General features: G+C 43.4%; 1 protein-coding gene across 1 annotated transcript in view; it reads right to left on the reverse strand.

Moving 5' to 3' along the window:
* The window catches only part of RUNX1 (RUNX family transcription factor 1), a 176,576-nt gene that overhangs the window by 95,614 nt on the left and 60,956 nt on the right, over positions 1-20,006 (reverse strand). The gene's annotated exons all lie outside the window — the stretch shown is intronic.

Below are 20,006 nucleotides of genomic sequence, written 5' to 3' on the forward strand. Positions count from 1 at the left end.
CACTGTGTTCTGATAAATCAGTAAACGTGAGTCAGTATCTGCAAAGCTTGAAATTTCTTCTGTAGGTGAAGTGATATACATCTCAGTTCTCTAGCGTTTAAGAGGAAATAATAATTCCTAGAAGTGTACAAGTCCTACATACTCTGTAAGAGCCTGTCACATTTGTCAACAAGTGTGAAATCCAGCAATTTCATAGGGTGCTTGTGAGAAGATGAATAGATATATGGATTAATGGAGGAATGGATGGATAGAGAGGTAGAGAGATTTTTTAAAACATTAAACCGGACTCCAAAGCGTAGCCTAGCTGTTTTGCAAAGCATGGCAAAATGCTTCAGTCACTGAAAGAGTGCAAAAGACAGCTGGAGGACAACCAGAACCCAGCTTGCAAAGCAGATTTACAGAGCATCTCTTGTACCACAGCACTGTAAAACCCCTGGGCACTTAGTGGCCCACATGGCAATCCCCTCCCTCTCTTATTTTTTTTAATTTAAGGTGTGGAGTGTTGGCTAGGATAACAAATGTATTCACCTCACCCTCTGTAATACATTTCTCCTCCTAGAAAATGGAGAGATGGTCATAGACAGTGATAAGTAGAAAGAAAATCAAGCAGTAGCCCTTGTATCTGGGTAGACAAAAGTAAATGTTGCCAAATGCGTAGCTGCTTATGTTTTGGGTTTTGCTTGGTTTTGGATTTGTGTTTTCCAGATTCCAGGATGGGATGTTTCTAATGAAATCAGGGAATGCATGTGAAAACAAAAGGCTGTGAGATTTACTAGGTATTTGCTGCTGGCCAAATTTCACATTTCAAGTAGAGACCACTGTTAGCATTTCAAATATTACATTCTATAAAAATGTTAAAACCTCACTTGTCAGCTTATGGCCACAAACTTATAGGTCCTGCAAACGCTTTGGTACATGCAACATTGCCTATGGGGAAAGTTGCGTGTGTGTTTAAGCTATTCCAGGAATGACTGAAGCTGTCAGTCCACGAGAGCAGGTTCCAATTCCCATGGAATCACAGGAACTCTTGCACCACAGCCGGTATAAGAGGAACACTGAAATACTTCTGGGGAAGACTAACCCAGAAACTCTTTGGGGTTGTTTGGCCGTTGTTCTTGTACTGAACAGAAAAACAAGAAGTGGTATGTTGTCTTCCTTTCTTTTGAACTTTGTCTTAAAGCTGCCTGAGTAAAGGAGAGACCTGCACAAGAAACATACACCTTTTCACAAGGAAAATAGTGGAAAGGGAAAAAAAAAAAAAAAGAAAACCCCACAGAAAGCCCAATGACATGAAATGAAACAGCACAATCTCTACTACTCTAGGAACTCTTACACAATCCTGGGTTATGACATTATTCAACTGCCACAGGAGGACTGTGAGAGACCTCAGGCAAAAATTTCATCAACTGCACGGCAAGATGTTTCCTGGGCTTTGCTGACAGTGGTTCGGCGGAGACGCAATAGCCCCTCTGTTACAGGGCAGATAAAGCACCCCTGCTAGCTGCTATCTACAGATGCTAACTCTACAGAAAAGGTTCCTTCTTTCCATCCCTCCATATAGCATGAGGTTTGAGCTTTTGAAATGTACAGACCTTTAGTCCTTGGCACTCTTATGTGTTGGGTTTTTTTTTTTTATTATCAGTTTTCACCTCCCTTTTCCTATTGCTTGTTGTCCATCTATCAGAGTGTGAGCACCTTGTGGACATTTACATAAAGATAAAGAATGATGGGACTACGCAAGATACATGTATGTTGACATCCGAGAGGATGGTTCTCCAGGGAAAACTGGAAAACTGAACTATAGACCCAGGATGGATTTGGGTTTCATACTTTTCTTCCCTAATATAATAATACCTTAGTTGACAGAGAATTGAAGAGATTGTAAAAGACTTTACCACTTATTTCACTTTGGTTATTTTGGGATTCTAGGAAAAAGCTATCAGTCCTTTCAAAGGAATGATTTTACTCACAGTGTGTGCGTTCAACAGTGCAAAGACTGACAAACGAACACCAAGTGAAACCCCAGCTAAATTTTTATTTCATCAACTGCACTCACTATCCCACCAGCCACTTTCCAGCCATACGCTAGTGTTAGCCTGGAGGTGGTAGGGGACAGAGAGGAGGTTATGAGAGCCAAGAAAAGAGGTATTCTTAATTTGTACGTATATACTGCAAGCGTTGCTCCAGCAGTAAGTTTTGACCCAATACTTATTTAAGGAAGATAGACATTTTGGCAAGGCATTAGCTTAAGAAATGGAAATCTGTTTTTCTGGAGGTGCTAAAGACCTGCAACTCTCAGAGAAGCTATTGGTGTTCAGATCATCTGGAAGTCAGTATTGTGACAATTTTTTAATCTTAATAATCTGTGGCATCGCGTAAGTTTTAAGTTTAGTCCTTGGGGATCTTTATAATCTGTTTTGTAAAGCAAGAGTAAACATCAGTCTGAAATAAAATGGAAGTAGCTGGGAACACAGTGCCATTTGATGGTGTCCCGTTAGCAGGTAATACCAAAAGTGAAAGCAGATTAATGGCTTCTGTTTTCAGACTAAAGGGACATTAGCCATATAGCTTTCCAAAACTGTAAAAATAGCCCTATGGATAAAAGCTGGTTTCCTGAAGTTATGCAGCATTTTGTCTCCTTATATATCGATTTTAACATCCCCACACATGCTGCAGGACACCTGTCCAAACCAGCTCCGTGTTAGCAACAAAACCTGCACTTCACTGAATATGCAAGACAGAAACAGTGTGAAATGACTGTGTTGCCACATGCACCCCTTTATGTATCTTGCAATGCTTTGATAAATGTACATTTCTCAAACACAAGGGTCTGGGCTCCCTATAGAAACGATGGGTTTCCGTGGCCTGTGCTATACAAAAAAACACGCAAGGAAAGGAACGTAATCCGATGTTCCTTTCCCGTCTTAGCATCCAGCCTCTGTCAGTCTTTTTCTTAAGACTGTGCAGAGAGATTACCCAATGAAGCACTGAGAGTTTCACTTTACGAACAGAAGTATTTTTAGGGTTCTCTGAACTGAGCTAAATGACTGACATATTTTAAAAAAGCATAATGCAGACCAAAAGAAACCAAAAAGGCAAGTAAGAATGAAACAGGATGGAGCACACGTCCTGTTTTCGACATGCAACACCATCTTTAACTAGCTTTCAAGCACTACATCCTCTTTGCAGAGCGTTTGGCAACCCCCTTCTGAAGCAGGCTGTTTTTCTGGAAGCGGGATGTCACGGATGTTTGCCCGCCTCTTGGAGGAGATTGCCAAACTTGTGGACAAGAGTGGATTTCACTGAAAAATACACATAGCTACTGGGAAAATTCAAATGCCAGGGCTTTTTTGGAGAGGGATAATATTTATATGCACTTTCACCATGCTGAAGCTGGATGCGTTCTCCAGTGAAACTGAACTCTCTGAGACATTTGGAACAACAGCTACAATTTCATTTGTTTTGGAGCTGCCTGCTAGACATTTGAAAGTGATCAAAAGCATATTTACAATTTTTTTTTTTTTTAATACGAACCGTCCTTCCATTACTATCATCTCCTTTAAATAAAGTCAAAGAGTTGTGAAATGGTTACTTTTAGAAAAAGACAGAGCCTTGCAACCTGGGAATACGTTTGCTGACGCGGCATCACTCGGCGGCGATCTCGTAGGCCGCAGCAGTGCACGCTCTGCACAGCACCGGGTTTTCTTCTGCGCTGCGTGGCCGTCCCCACGCTGAGCTCTGCTGCAGGTTTGCAGGCTCAGGGAAGCACGAGGTCCCAGGTCAGCGCTGGCCAGGAGAGGGAGCTTCACAATGACCTGGCCAAGCCACGATGCCGACACAGCTAGCCCGTGCCATAGCCAAACGCCAGCTCTCCATCCACCCTGAAAGCCAGGGTCTCTGCCCTGCTGTGTCTGCAGCAGCTCTATGTGCACCGATGAGCAGTTTTCACCTCTCTCTCCTCTGCTGAGCGCTACTCCAGGCTGTAATTACATCACTATAGGGAAGAGGAGAGAGTGCCCGTTACCTCCTCCAGCCTGAGCCACTCACCCACACACTTTAGACAAAACTTAAGTTCATTACATGGGACTTTCTCAGCCAGACTCAGCCAGAATCACTACAGAACCGCCACACTTTCTGTCAGCTCAGCTTCCCTCCTCTCCCTGGCCTCGTACCAGCACAGAAGCTGGCCCATGGACTTAGACTGGTATAGACTAACCTGACTTGAAATATAGGACTGGAAACAACATCAGGCACATGTGGCACAGTACAGCTGAAATGCTAAAATGCCAAAGGAAACCACGCCCAGAAGCCTGGCACAACTGTTCCCATGTAGATTGCAACAAGCCACCAACATCTCTGCCACTGTCTTGAAGACCTCACACCTGTTGGTTGCTTGAGGTTTGCCAAGAGACCTGGCACAGGGCTAGCTGGGAGCTCATGTCCTGCCTGAGTGTGATACTTCAGAAAGTCTTCCTCCTCTACGGGGCTTTAAACCTTCTCAGTGAGTAGGGGGCTTGCCCATGCGGCCAGGATGATCCATACCCAGGAGGTGAAGGTTGCACAGTGCTAGCACCGAGCGGCTGGCTCTTCCGTCTTCTCCTGCTGGAGTGGGTCCTGTCTGCAGGAATAGCTGAATACAACTGGAACAGGGACAGGACTGGGGCTTCCCACACCCAGGCAGGGCTGCAGAGGCAGTCTCTAGTTTGACCTGACATCCCACTCTGGAAGCTGAAGGAGGTTTTCCGGTCAAAACCAGTACATATATTTTTGTGAAAAGCTTTAGTTTTGATGAACTGACGTTTTCCGACACAAAAAAAAAAAAAAAAAAAAAAAATTACGTGTGTAAAATTACCTGCTATTTCTCATCTTACCAGAAGGACAGATATGAGCACTATCAGAGAGGGCCCTGACAAGTGTGGGTCATGAATATGAATCATTTATTAGACTTTTCCAGTGCCAGGCAGCTGCCTGGAAAGCACCAAACCCGGGACCTCTGTATCTGAACCCTGCAAAGCCAGAATTCCTACAGGCCACGTAGACAAGGGAAAACAGGCACCACAGATATACTGTGACTCATCAGCTTGTGAAGCAAAATCTTTCCTAGATCTCCATTTAGCAACCTGTCAGGTCTCAAGCGCTGTTGGAGATCTGGTGAGTAATTTAAAGGTGGGACTGAAACCCCCAGGAAGCAAACCACAGTGTCTGTGCTCTGCAATGACGTGGAGCCTAAACTCACCGTGTGCTGAGGTATGTGGGTAGGGGTAGCACACCAGCTCTGCAGACACATTGCTGTATCCTCCCTTCCAGAATGCCACCCAATGGGACCTCCCTGTCAATGTGATACAGAGGACAAACCCCAGAAAACCCAGGTTGAGCATGGGGTTGCTCTTTGTCCCCACTCCAGTCCTTCCCACAGCTTCTGGCAGAAGGAAGAGGGAGAAGAGTGGGAGGGAGAAGACCGCGGGCCGTCTTTCACAAACTCAGATGGGACATGTTTGCTCATGGCCAAGCTGAACTAAGAGCATCACATTTTTTCCAGATGTGAAAGGAATGCCACAATGAATACTGTAAGCTTTCCATTACCCCAGGGCAGGCTCCAACCCTGCAATGCAAGGACCATGACACAGCCTGCCCAGCCTCACTGGTGGTGGCACTGATGGGATAACCTCCCAGACACACTCACTCTAACAAGACCTACTTGAGCCCCCCAGACTCTGCTCTGTGAAGCTTTCCCACCACAAGAAGAGAGAAAGTCAGAAGCCCAAGCCAAATCCCACCTCACAGTCACCTTTCCACCTTCACTGATTTATTCACCCATGTAGCATCTCCAGCAGACCCAAGCACGAAGAAGGCAGAAAGCTTCATGATGATGATGTTCATAACTAAAGCTATGTTTCCCTTCAGCATGCCAGGGGAGAGTCCCAGGCGAAAATCTATAACAGACAGTGACAGAGGGTGCACATAGTCTGAGCAGGTCCCTTGGTGAAGCTGTAGAAAGAGAGAGGTGGTCCTTTCTGCCCTTCTCATGCTGCTCTGCTGGCTAGTCTCTCATAGCCATGTCTGCCATTATTCCCATTTGGAGGTTGTTGTACCTCCAAAGAAGGGAGGGTTTATCATTCAGGCTTCTTAACAGCTGTAGCCATTACAGATCGCTGGTGCCTTTGTTTTGGCAGGCAGCATCCTTCCCGTTTTGTACCTTCCACCACTCTTTTGGTTCCTGTTGCCTGACCAATAATGTTGATTAGGCCTCAGGGCAGAAGCAGCATTTTGCACTTTCTTCTAAGACAGGGTTTCAATTGCGGAGAAAACTCAACCTTGCTTTCTTTAATAATTCACATGGCAGTATTGTGTGGATACTCTTAACTGCTACTTAAAAGTAATTAATTGATTTTCTGACATATCAGTTAACAATGTATTGCACTGACATGAAGTTGTGATTCTGCTGTTGATTGGGCTGGATGACTAGATGCATCATACTCGGTTCAGGAGCCGAGCTTAAAAGACTCTAAATATATTCTGCTATAAAAGGAAAGTCATTTTACATGTAGTGTTGTCTAAAACTTGGATCCATATGCTGCCTCCAATGCTGTCAGAGTAAAGTATTTCATTGTTATTTACAGTAGACCGATAGTATTTAAATTTAGAACATCCGGTAGGTATGAAAACACAATTTCTGTCAGCTGGAGACAATAGCACATGTTGAACTACAGAAAGAAGGGAGTCTGCAGAAGGGCTTTGTCTGTGTATATATAGCCGACCTGGGAGAGGTTGCTGGAGCATCTCCTTCCTCCATACTAAGTTGCCTACCTTGTCTGAAACCCAGGAGCACTACAGATGTGCATATGAATGAGTCTGAAGCAGGAAGACAGAAAGACAGAACCCGTTTCTGGAGATTATCGATGGTTTATACACTTTTTTATCTTTACAGCGAGTCACCAGTTCTAATAAACTCCAGGCCTGGGTGGCAACAGCAGGTTAAATAAATTACTGTGGTCAAAATGTTCAAACCAGACATATTGTTAGAGAACTAAATAAAAGAAGATCGGCTTTTTCTGGCATTAATGAAATGACCCGAGGAACTTATGAGCATCTATTACACTCCATAATCACAAATTCAGAAATCTACTGTTTAATTACTTAGGCTTGAAAACTCTGACCTGGATAGATAGTGCGTGGGGGACACTACTGGAAATATTTTCATTCATTATAGACGATATGAGCTTACTCACTTGTGATCTCTGCTTTGATATAGGTAATCCCATCATGGATAACTTAGAAGGTCAAATCCCTAACTTCTATGTGTTCCAGAATACTTCATGTGTTGAACACCGTTTTGCTTCTGTTCTCGATCTTTTTTCTCCTTCCTTTCCTTGCTACAAAACATCACAGAAACGTAAGTTGAGGAACAGACCAATTCTCCTCTAAATCTGTTATTTTAATGGATATTTTATGGTTATTTTGTGTTAAAGTGTTGGTGGGGAGAAGTGAGTACTTTTGTTGTGTCAGCTGTAAAAACGGGGAAAAACCAAGAAGCTTTCTGGTGCATAAACCCTTCATCAGCTATTTATATCCATATTTACCTCAAGAAAGCTTGCCATTTTTATCTTTTGTGTGTCAAGAAGATGAAAACATTTCTTATGCACACGCAGCCTTGTCACAAAATCTAGAAGCCGCTACAGGAAATTAACTTCACCAAGACCATCCTGTTTATGCAATTACTGTATCAGCTGACTTGACTATGCGTATATGGCACAGAACAGAGTCCCACACTGCGAAGAAATCTCCACCCTCAGAACCATTTATCACCAATCCTCTCCTGAGATTTGGCCATTAAAAATATCTGCAACCCTGTTATGACTTATTTTAGCTTCAGAAGAAGAGCGATAGAAGAACGACAGCAGATTCAGCAGTGAGCGTTTTGTGGGGTGTTTAGCTTCAGGATAAATGAGTTTAGAAAAAGAAGAGAGGTCATGAATTATTAACGGTCTTCTCTGTAGATGGGAGAAAGTGTCAAGATTTTGCTGAAGTCATGGATTGATTTTCTGACACAACAATTGAAAAGACGTGAAAGCAGCCACTTGGACAGGAGTGTCAGATATACAATCCATCAGTAAATGGGATTCCTCCTCTCACTTACCAGCACTGCTCATGCGCCATTGATTACGCCATATTATATAGCCTGCAGTAATACTTACGGGGAAGAAAGAGTGGGAAAAGTAGGCAACAAATTTTAGGGTGGAGGGATGAGTAAAAGAAAACAGACTAAAGAAATCCTGCTTTATAGAGCTGGCCAAAATACATTTTTTTTCCAGTGAAGTAATGCAGAATTAGGCTAAAATGACATTTCATGAATTTATGCTTATTTTTAAACCTATTTTGCTCAAGGAGGAGTGAAAACATAAAAATGATATCCTTTACAATTGTTTTCAGAATTAAATATTTAATTGAATATTTTTACTGGAAATAATACTTTGCTTTTAATTCTATTTTAAAAATGTTTTAAAAGCTTTGGCAGATGAAACCATTATTCTTAGGGTTCTTGGTTCTAGATTATTTTTTTAAGTAGTTTGCCAAAATTCTTAATGATTTGCTTTAAGTCATCTCAGAATAGAGTATTTTCTGAGGTTTTCTACAATTATTATCATTTTTTCACACAGCTAGCACTGACAGAACAGCCACAATCACTGTTCTAGAAACAATTCAACTTTCTGAAATACCTGCATTTGTATGTCTCTCTCACCATTCCTGTCAGCCAGAACAGGGATGTTGGACACTACCGGTCTCACCCTTTCCAAGTGTCACTTTCTTCTCTCCTCTTAAATTATAAATGTAGATATGGAAGAAACCACGTAAACTGAAGGGCTTCCTTACCAGCCTAACCAAAAGTCAGAATGAAAACCAAGTATCTCTCACACCTTTATCTCAGTTTATTCTTTCAACCCCGAAAATCACAGAAGGATACACAGAAATGCTATTATTCCAGATCAGCGTAGGTGATAAAGGCCTGGGTGCTTTTCTATTATGTCATCTTTTATTTAAGGTAAAAAGGAATAATTCTTTCTAGAAGTGATTGTAGGCTTGTGAGAAGAGCAAGCCACTTCTAGCCTTTATGTGACCGCTGCCCTCTCCCTACTCACAAACCACTTGTCCAAAGCAGGAGAATGAAACACATTTTCTGCTGGAGATCTGGGGTGATAATGTCCCACATCAGCCTTTGGAGCCTGCAGCAGCAAGAAGGAAAAGTAGAAGCCTATCCTTCACGGATTTTTGAACGTATTGCATTGCAAAGCGGAAGGTGAAGAGATTACGGAAACATTGGAAATTTGCTGAAGGATGTCAGATTTAAGGTAACAGACAGCATTCTGGAGTCAACACATCCGTATTTGAATGACTCCGGTTTCATACGTGGCTTCTTTTAAAAAAATCTTATTATTTCTCATCTCCTTGGTGATCTTCCATTTTATGATTCAGTAACAGTCTGAAGTTACTAACTTTTAGTGGATACAGTGGGAACAATGATCCGTACTGGAGTCAGATGTTAATTTTTCAACGCAATGTTGTTTTTTTTCACAAGCTGATTTATCAAGTTCTGTCTTTTCATGACAAAAAGGACCTGCTTCAGTCAATTTTCCTTGAAAATATTTTGAAAATAGTCTGAAATTTTGTTTTAATAGTTGACATTGCGTTTTGTTATTTCTCAAGGGAAAGAACACTTTCTGGCTTCAAATTTTTTGAAATTAGGTTCATGATGGTATTCTCTGTGGTTTAAGATTAAACTCAGTATGTAATCATGAGCAGTATTTTATATTTATTTTTGTTCTATGAAATATTTCACTGGGAATTTTGTTTCAGTGGAAACCGTGTGCCTACGCATGTGCGTGAGGAGGAAAACCTTTTCACCCCGCTGTGCCCTAACGGTTTTGAATGCCTTCAGAATTGTGTTAAAATGGTTCCTGGCGTGAGGTGGTGCAAACCACTGTCATAATTTGCCCTGAATTAGATCAGATAAGTGCAGCAAGGAGCAGGATCCCTTTGCTTATGCTGCCATTTCCCTTGAGGAGCGATTACTGCTTTCCTCCTACCCAAAGGATGGGAAGTAGAAAATTATACAAAGACACACACATGCTATGCTAGTAGCACTTCAGTACCACAGGCTTGGTGAAGAAGAATCTATGAATTCAGTGAGTTTGTTTGCCAGCAATGGTGAGGAGAAAACCAGGATGCGAGGTGGCAGCACGCAGTGGCTGGCAATGCCGAAGTGAGGCACTGGCTCCTGCAGCCAAGATCTCTGCCCGTGCCGGGAAAGTTCTCCCTGGGAGGCTGTTTCTCAGCCCAGCCAAGCACCGGGGCTCCCTTCTGCAAAGCCTCAAGCAGGGATAGTGTTGACCTCTTTGTGTAAAAAGGGATTTGCAGAGCCAGGCAGAGGGACAGGTTTAAAACAACAGCGAGCTTATCGGCCACGCAGAAAGCAACCGACTGTAGCACAGTTCTGATGGCAGATAAAAGCAAGGCAGAGCCTGGCAATAAAAGATGACATGAAGAGATGGTCAAGAAGAGTTCAGAGCACATCAGAAGAATTAATTAATGCCAATTTTACAAGGGAATCTCCTGTACAAGGGCAAGGTAATGATAGGTACCTCAGCACTGAGCAAAAGATGAGGAACCCAGCGCAGAATTGTTCAAATTGTGTTGCTGAGTTCCAGCAACAGTTTCACGTTGCGGGAAAGGCAGCTCGCTTTGTGTTTTTTTTTATGTTGCTGATGAGTTACCTGTGGAAGAGAGTATTTGGTGGTCTTTGTTTAGTTCTTAGTGGTTTTGTATCCCACCACGCATCTGGCTCCTTTCCAGTGGAGCCCGAGTACTGAAAAAAATCATTTAACAATTAGCATGGAGATAACAGTACTTTCTTCTCCAATTGGGTGATCTATTTTATAATTAAAAAGAACTTAGATCCAGGAAGTGACAGGTATTTCTGAGGCTAAGGCTTGATAGGCCTGAACAGAAGATTCAGAAGGATGCGTCACACAATTCCCAGGAAGAGGGAGGCTGGAAGTTTGCAAATGCATGCAAAGTAACATGGGAGGAGCACACAGAAATATTGTAGCTCTGGAGAAAACATAGGGTGCTGATGTGTCTTTCCATAGCATTTCTGCCCATTTTCATTTCCCCAATACAAAGTGTCACCCGGACATAAATATGTAATGCACACATGTAGAAAGGACGCAGGGAAAACCTATCCCCTGGATATGGAAGATACTTATTTCAAATTGCTTAACTATCTCCATAACCATGAAACACACCATGATATCCACAGTCACCCGGAATTGCACTGGTATCACTTTTCAGCAAGGGAACCAGGCGGTATAGAGGCTATACTGCTGCCTGACGCCAGGACAGTTGCATGCAAACGCACAGGAGGATACGCTCTTGGTGTCAAGGGCACCATGGACCTGAATTCTGCCTGCAGACATTGTCACTGTTTGGTATCTGCTATCTACACAGGTACAACCACTCAGAGCAACAAAATGTTACAAAGGCTATACATAGATCAGAAAAGCAATATTTCTCTGCCTCTAGCACCTCTCCTTTCCCTGCTGCACTAGGCGCAGGCAGTGCAGCCCCTGTTCAGAAGCTGAACACATCATTTTGACAGTGATTCTTCATCAGGCAGCTGGCCATCTGTGATACAGGTGATGCTCCATGCAGAAAAACAATCAGTATTGCTAGATATTTAAAGAGTGCCTGCTAAGGGAAACTGAAGATGACTTCCCTGCACCAAAAGCCCTTGCCCTCAAAATCTTGGAGTCTTTCAGCAAAGTCAAAGTGATGGCTGAAGGCTGTAGAGCTGAAGGCAGACGGTTAAAGCTGCTGAATCCCTGAAGAATCAGTGAAATATAAAAGAAAAAAGAAAAAAAAAAAGGTGTGCAGGCTGCAAGCACACAGAGAACATTATCTTTTCTTGTCGAAAGAATAATAATGACACTAAAAATAATGATCACCAAGACAGTGAACAGTGTCAGCACTGATCCTTAGAGCATTTCACAGGCCTCTGAAATGCACCTCCTGGGCTGTAGCCTCCCGAAACTCCCCTGAACAACTAAGAGGCCCCGTGTTTGGGCATGATTCCCCTGGCAGCATGGGCTGCCCACTTGGGCTGCGTGCATGGGCATCACTGGGAGTCCTGCACCCGAGTCGGGATCACCTCAAAGTCACCCATTAGGGAGGCCTCCGGCATGGCTAGATCCCACTACCAGTCACGGGAGGAAGACAAAGCATTAGCTGCCATTTTGATGAGCTTTCCTCTGGCTCTTTCGCTCCAAGCTCAGAACATTCAAGCAAAATCCAGCACGGGTGGGAAAACACAGTGCCGAGACCCAGCGCAACCCTGCTGGCTTTTCGCCTGCTACATTTTGCTGTTCCTGTGACCACCGTAAGGATTTTTCTTCGTTCAGCAAACATGGGCAGGCGGCGTTCGGTGGACTCAGTGCCTGCCAGGCGCGCCTTTCTCTGCTAGCCCATGCAAATGCCACACAAATTTTCTGATCTCTTTCCTTGCTAGGAGCCGATAGGGCGTCAGCCCGGCAGCAGCAGCAGGTAACGGCTGCTGTGCAGCCATGCAAATCGTGCAAGGGGCTTGTTCGTTTCCCTTATGAGGAAGCACCTCGTGCTTGATGTGAGGTAGAGCAGTCCAGAAATCTATGGCTACCAAACCAGGCAGCTAAGCACAACCGCCCTGCCGTTATGCATGGGATGGCAGCAGGAGGATGTACTCTCCTCCACACAGGGTTTTCAGGTTATATATAGCCATGAGCTTCCCACAGTTTTCCATATGAATAGTCCCCGTTTATGTTTCACTGGAGGTCGCTATGAAAAGTACTTGAAGGTTCATAATGAGTGCACTTGAGTTTCTGCTTCTTGGACATAGCATGGTGCAGTCTGACCAACAAGGCAGCAGTTCAATCAAAGGGAGGGTAAGGAGGAAGAACTGGCACCTTGATGCAGCTGAAGTGCAGGAACCCACATTTCATTTGCCAAAAGCGGTTGCTGTCCGTTTCATCATCCTAGGGATGCTGGGGGCACTAAACTGTATCCATATATAGACAGAAAAATGAAAACATATAAAACACGTAGGACTCAGCTTAAGATACAGATGCCGAACATTTGGAAGAGCCAGTGACCTGTTTTGAGCACACTCACTACAGACTGATTTCTCAGCAGTTTCTTGTAAACAGACTTTATCTTCCGGCTTGATAACAGTGGAGGGGCAGATAAGTAAGACTGCCAGCGTTCTTGGCAATTTTTTTATGAGTTTGTCCCTGTATTTCATATCCCTATGGTAAACATATATGTTTTGGTTGAAATACTGATGCCACTCAAACAAATAGCAAAACTCCTCCCTCCCTTCGGTGATCCTCTGGCATACAGAGATGTGCTGTATAAGCTCAGGATTGCTCTGCCCACTCAGGCTAGTGGCTCTCACTGCTCCATGCCCAGCAGCTCCCGGGATGCACACAAAGCATGTGGGTGGCTGCAAGGCAGCAGCAAACCCTCGCTACAGCAGAGACCAGCTGTGTGACCTCCTATCTGGGATGTCTCCATCAGCTAGTTAGAAAACCACTCGTCAGCAACAGTATAGATGAAGGTGATCTGTCCAGGGACAGGGAATGGCTGGAGTGACCTCTTGAGGTCCCTCCCAGCCCCACTCTTCTAAGACACTGCAAAATTTTCTTATAAATCCCATCGGCTGGGTTGTGATCCCCCTCTTTGAGCTCAGTGCATGAGGAAGTGGTTGCTGACAGCAGCATATAAACCGCTGTGTGTATGTGTATGTGCATGTGCATCCATTGGTGTGTGTGAGCCTACTAGCATACACATGTGTACGTGTAGTAGGCTACTTGATCTCCATTTAGAACAGCCTTTACCCGTATCATCAAAGATGGAGTGGTGAACAGAGATACGATGTAAAGGACACTGTGCTCTCTTATTTTATACATTTGTAATCTCTACCCAGAATGCTTTTTTTAACAACATTGTCATTTCCATAAAATGTTTCAGATTAGAGAAGATCTTGGCTAAATTTAGCTTTTATGGAAGAATGAATAAAACATAATTAACTGTTTAAAGAACAAAACAGAAACCACATGAAGCAATGAAACTTGTTGGCGAGAAATCTAACAGTAGTGCTTGGTAGCAAACTCATCTCCTGTGGAACAGATGTTTGGGATTTTACACAAAAATAAAAACTATACCAATGTCAAATGCTTTAGCGTCTGAAAAACTGACAAACACTGAGTGTTGCTCTTTGGGCACCACAAATTTCCGGGTTGCACAGAGACACCACAGAAAAGGGAACAAAATTAAAGCAAAACAGCAGCAAAGAAATATTGACAGATTTTTTTTTTTGAAGCAGCTCCCCAAACTGGAGATGTCTCTCCGCCTTCAGGCAGCTTTTAGTGCAGTCTGAATGGCTAATTATTGCCAGCAGTGGTGGAAAAGCTGGTTTGCAGGCACTTGATTACCCTTGAAGTATCAGCTCTTTTCAGCAGAGCCATACACAACATTCTATAAATTCTATTTAAATAGGTTTGTTAGCCCCCTGCCCCTTTATTTTCTAAACAAATATTGGGACCGTTAATATGGAGAAAGTAGGGGAAAAAAAAGCCAGCAACAAACCCCTTGAGTGGTTGTCTCATTTCTCATCAGGAGAAGAGAAAATCAGTGGTCTGATTTCCAGGTGTGACTCAAACGGGGAGATGTAAGACAGCAGTCACGCATATCACGGCTTTCAGGTTAAGCAGCAGACTGGGGCAGGAAGCTACATTAGCTGGAGCACTGTCCTTCGATGCCTGCTGTAATACTTGTTCAGAGCCTGGATGAATGTCTTAGGATGGATTCATCATAAAGAAGCTTTAAAAAAATCCCACAGTTTTGGACCACTGGTTCACAAGACATCACAGGGGTAGAGATTTCCTAGACACTACATCGACTGTGAAAAAGACTTTTTGTGCATGTGACCCATGAGTTAAACTCACTAGAATAAAGAGAGATGAAATACCCCAGCAGACTCTGCATGAATTTTCGAAGTGGGTGTTCATGTTTTATATCACCATATGATACTGTGCAGCTTCTTACAAAGACATCAGTCCCTGCCACACACACGCGCACACGCACACGCACGCAGACACGTACACACTCCCCAAAGCTAAACAGATGTCACACAAGCCCACATCTCACCAAAATTTTCCAACAGTCAAAATAGAAAACATCAGGCCAAACTTAGCCTCCTCTGCTGTGCTCACACACACCACTTTCACTTTGATTCAGGCTTCTTGACATATGGTTTCCTCTCTCCTCCCGCCTCCCCTCCTCTTCACATTTCAAACTTGAGAAGATAGAATAAATTGAATTTAAATATTACATCTGCAGTGGACACCGAGGGAAGGCGGGAAACCCAAAAGCAGAGCCTAAGTTTCAAAGTGCAGAAGAAGAACCTGTTCCCACCTCCCAGGTGAGCAGGACTTCCCTAGGAACGCGAGCCAGCGTGGCAGCTGTGGTGTATGCAGAGCCCTGTGCTGCTCCATGGGCTGGGGCTGGGCCTGGGTGAGGGGGAAGAGGCTGAGATGCATCCCTCTCTCCTAGGCAGCCTACCACAGAAGCTTCTGGTTTGCTCCCCTTTGCCAGGCTTCCAGTGTGTGCTGCACTCACAAACTCTATACTGAAGTCAGGTTTCATCTCCTCCTTCCTGTTCATGTTTGGGATGCTCTTTTAACGCTCTTTGGCTAAACAGTTGGAAAAAAACCCCAGCACCTCCCCTACTTCTGCAAGTCAAAGACACTTTTCTTGAATAGAATTTAAGTGCAGGATTAATTTAAGGCACTGGTTTACTTATTCACATGACCAGGGTGCTATCACACACAGTAGTATCTTTTTCTTTGTTTACCTGGATGCCTGGAACTGCAAAGAGAGCCACAGGCATGACTCCAGTCACCCCAGAAATCCCCGAGACCTCCATGGAGGTCAAACATTGCCCACTTCCCAGGAGACTTTCAGCTCCCAGGGAGCCTCATGATGTCAGTCACCCCAGAAATCCCCGAGACCTCTGTGGAGGTCAAACGTTTCCCGCTTCCCGGGAGACTTTCAGCATTTTATCTATCAATCATGCTTCACAGGATTACAGTGCAGGAACCAAACAAAAAGTTGAGGCGTTTTTAGAAGTAAATGTTTCTTGAGCGTATGAAGGGAAGCAGGATTTATTCATATTGCAAAGCTGAAACTCTGCTAGTGCTGTTTTCATGCTGGGAGATGTTTTTTTGAAAAGCTTATGTGTAGCACCGTTCTCTGCCCTTTTTAAGCCTGGAAAAGAGTGAGGCAAAAACTAGGAATTTGCTTCTCACTAGCTTAGTGCAGCTTTTCAGATTCACTCGACACCAGCTTTTAATATTATGATGGGGGAAAAAAAGTGCAGCCAAACCCAGCCCTTTCAGCAAGTAGGCAGAATTTATCAAGGCAAGTTTGTACATACCAAGGCTGAACTTGGTTCATGTTCTGTCTAATATCTAAGCAATTAGATTTTATTATGGAATCATTTAGGATTACATTTCTGTTTGGAAAATTATTCTTATTCAGCTGTATAAGTGGAAAAAAAGAAAAGCCAGGAGCCAATGAACTATTTTGCATTCATATTCCACTTTGGATCCAGCAAATTTTTGCTGAATGGAGAAAAAAAAAAAAGTGATACCTTCCTAGTCTACCTCTTGTTTCCTAAGCTTGGAATGAAGCTGTGCATGTCCATTTTCTTTTCCAAATTAATGAATAAATTTAAAAAAGCTGACAGCACTGAACTGTACTTCCCTGGAACTGCTTCTTATAACACTGGCTCCAAAACACTGCTGTAAATTCTTGCGTGTTTTGTTCAACTTTGCTTCTTCCCATATGCAAATTTTATATCGGTATGCAAGTCTGTTATTGCTTTATGTCCTATGAACATGCAATCAAAAGAAAAAACTTAGGCAAATATAAGTGGGATTTTCAATATCTCTTTATTTGCCTTTGCAAACGTAAAGGTCCTTTGCCCCCTATTTTAGCAGTATACACAATACTAATTTTCCTTTCTTTACGTAGCTCTTTTCATCCAAAAGAATTTTGTTGAGTGTTTCTGATCACAGAGGATTTGGAAGCACCAAATAGGTGCAACCACATCTGAAGTGGAACGCAGGAGCTTTTTAACCCATAGAGGAATAAATTACCCAGCAGCCTGCAGGGAGAAGTCAGGGGCAAGGGCCCTATGAGCCCAGTGCGATGTCCCATCACAAATTTATGGTTTCTTCCAGAACCGTGTTGAAGCACTAGCAAAATCTCACGCTGCACAACCAACTTGGAGGACTCTTCCATGAGTACAGCCTTTGCTTATTATGCGAAGGGATGAGATTTTGGCTCCAGGTAACAAAACCATAGAATCATAGAATCATAACATGGTTTGATTTAGAAGGGAACTTAAAGATTATCTAGTTCCAACCCCACTGCCATGGGCAGGGACACCTTCCACTAGATCAGGTTGCTCAAAACATCATTCAACCTGGCCTTGAACACTTCCAAGGATGAGGCATCCACAACTTCTCTGGGCAAGGTGTTCCAGTGCCTCACCACCCTCAGAGTGAAGAATTTCTTCCTTAGATCTAATCTAAATCTAACCTTTTACTGCTTAAATGCATTGCCCCTTGTCCTATCGCCACATGCCCTTGCAAAAAGTCCCTCCCCAGTTTCTTGTAGGCCATCTATCCAGCATGGTGTGCATAAGCTAACCCTTTTCAGTCACATTCATGTGCGTCACTGTTTCTGCAGTGTCCTCCCCAGCTCAAGGATATGGGCAGTACAGGACTCTCGTCCAGGGAGTCTCCCCCATCAGACTCCTCTTGGTTTTCACTGCTGTCGTCCTACACTAAGTAGCTGGGTGTGCCCAGGGTAGCATGGGTGTCTGGAAAGGATGTCTGAGAAAGTAAATGAGCTGGGAGTGCTGAATGGACTTTCACGATCTGGAATATAATTAATAATAGCAGGATCCACTCCAGCTTAGGCTCCAAATCCCTCAGATAAAAGGGAAAAACAACACATGGGCTGCCACGTGCTAAGTATTCGCCTGTCCTTGAATGTCCTTGTTAAGTATGTTCTGAATTAGAGATACCCAAACACCACAAATAACTGTATTTTAATGTATATATCCATTAGTAACCAAAACCAATCAGAAGCACCAAATAATAACGTTAGAAATAAATCCAAGGGCAATCCAGTGGAAGTGGTGTGCGCTAATTTCAGAGGTGGTGATGCACCCTGCCTGAGGTTCTTTAGGAGGACTAGCTCCAGCCACACCCCTACTCAGGGTCTGTGGGCTTTGCTCTCACCCTTGGGCACAGGGATGGCACTCCTACCCCTCCTTGGCATCCTCCCCACCACCCACCCAGGCCTTGTGGTCCTCCTGGGGCCAACCCAAGGCGATTACAAGAGGGAAGACCCACCGCCACAGCAGCCCTGTGGCTTTTGAAAACTGTCCATTTTCCTGGCAGTGGAAAAGTTGCTGCAGCCCAGGTTTGGCACTGGAGCCCCTTCAGGGTTGCCATCAGATTCTCGGTGAGAGCGACAAGAGCTGGCACATGGGCTCAGTCTCACTGTCCCAGGTGCCTTTGCCCCTTTGCCGTTGGATAAACGATTCTCCTTCCTCACCCTGTAGCATCTTCAGCCAGAAGTAGCTCCTTTTTGCATCTTACACATTTCATTTGGGAAAATCCTCGGAGCATGTTTCTTGCAGGTGACTTGTAAAGGAATTATTTTTATTCACAGAGCTGCCTCGAAACTGACGTGCCTCTACCTGTACGCTTTTCACAAATCATCTTTGCCAATATGCTTTTATTCGGTGACTTCCCTGTCTTAAGATGATCCTATATGTTCTCTGTTATGGTCTGGATATTTTCTTAAATGTTTTCAAGGTCTTTCTCCTGAGCGACAGACCTTTTTATCTCCCAGACTTACTTTTAAAATCATTGCTTCTGCATGTGTGATGTTATGTTGATTACAGTAAAACTGGAGAATTCTCTTAAATGTCAGGCTGTCTGCTCCGCTGCAAATGCCTCACTGCTTTATTCACCCCAACTCTTTTTGAAGGTCACTTTACTAAAACCAAATAACAGTAAGATTAATGTAGTGATTCTCATTTCGTAATGGTCTAGAAAGCTAATGATAATTTTATTGTTTGATGTTTTGTTATAGACAATGATTTTGGTGTTTTTTTATGAAGATCAGGGATTGGATTCTTTAATGAAAAACATATGCTGTAACTTAAGCTTAGTAAGCAAAGACCGTGTCTGTGTCCTACAAAACTATGCTAAATCCTTTGATTTATGCTCGGTATTTTGAACCACGCAATACAATTATCTTATCCGTTCTAGAGATACCAGAAAGAGAGAGAAAAGTTTTAAAGTTCGTACACCAAATAGACTCAAGAGTTTTCCTCGTGAGTATGACCAAGCTTCCACTCCTCGCATTATTGTTGGAGAGATTTGAAAACTTTCCTTCCAAGAGTGACAAAAACGTGAACTAATTACCACAGTAACCACACTCCACTCACTTGTCGATAGTGCTTTTACCATAAATGAAGCAATTTCACCTTCATCATCTCATTCGCTTGCTTTCTGTTTTAGCGAAGAGAAAATCCTCAGTATTGAAAACTAACTTATGGTCCAAGCGGAGTAAGTAGAGACTGAAAGCAGGGGCTTAGGGCTATGCAGGGAGTGAAAGCTTGGTAACCAGGACCTTTATCACACAGAAAATAGAGTAGGATTAAATTACATGAGTTATATTTTCAAATGAGTTTGTTAACCTGAAATAGATGAGGTGTGTATGTATCGATGCAATTTTTTTCAGGCACAATTTTAGCGTATTCATTTTAAATGCTGTGCACGTGGCATGATTAGTGTGTATACGTTTTCCTGATAAAGCCTGGAGTGCCTGGCTGG

Source organism: Tauraco erythrolophus, chromosome 1, assembly GCF_009769465.1.
Source record: "Tauraco erythrolophus isolate bTauEry1 chromosome 1, bTauEry1.pri, whole genome shotgun sequence".
In the NCBI taxonomy this organism is placed as follows: domain Eukaryota; kingdom Metazoa; phylum Chordata; class Aves; order Musophagiformes; family Musophagidae; genus Tauraco; species Tauraco erythrolophus.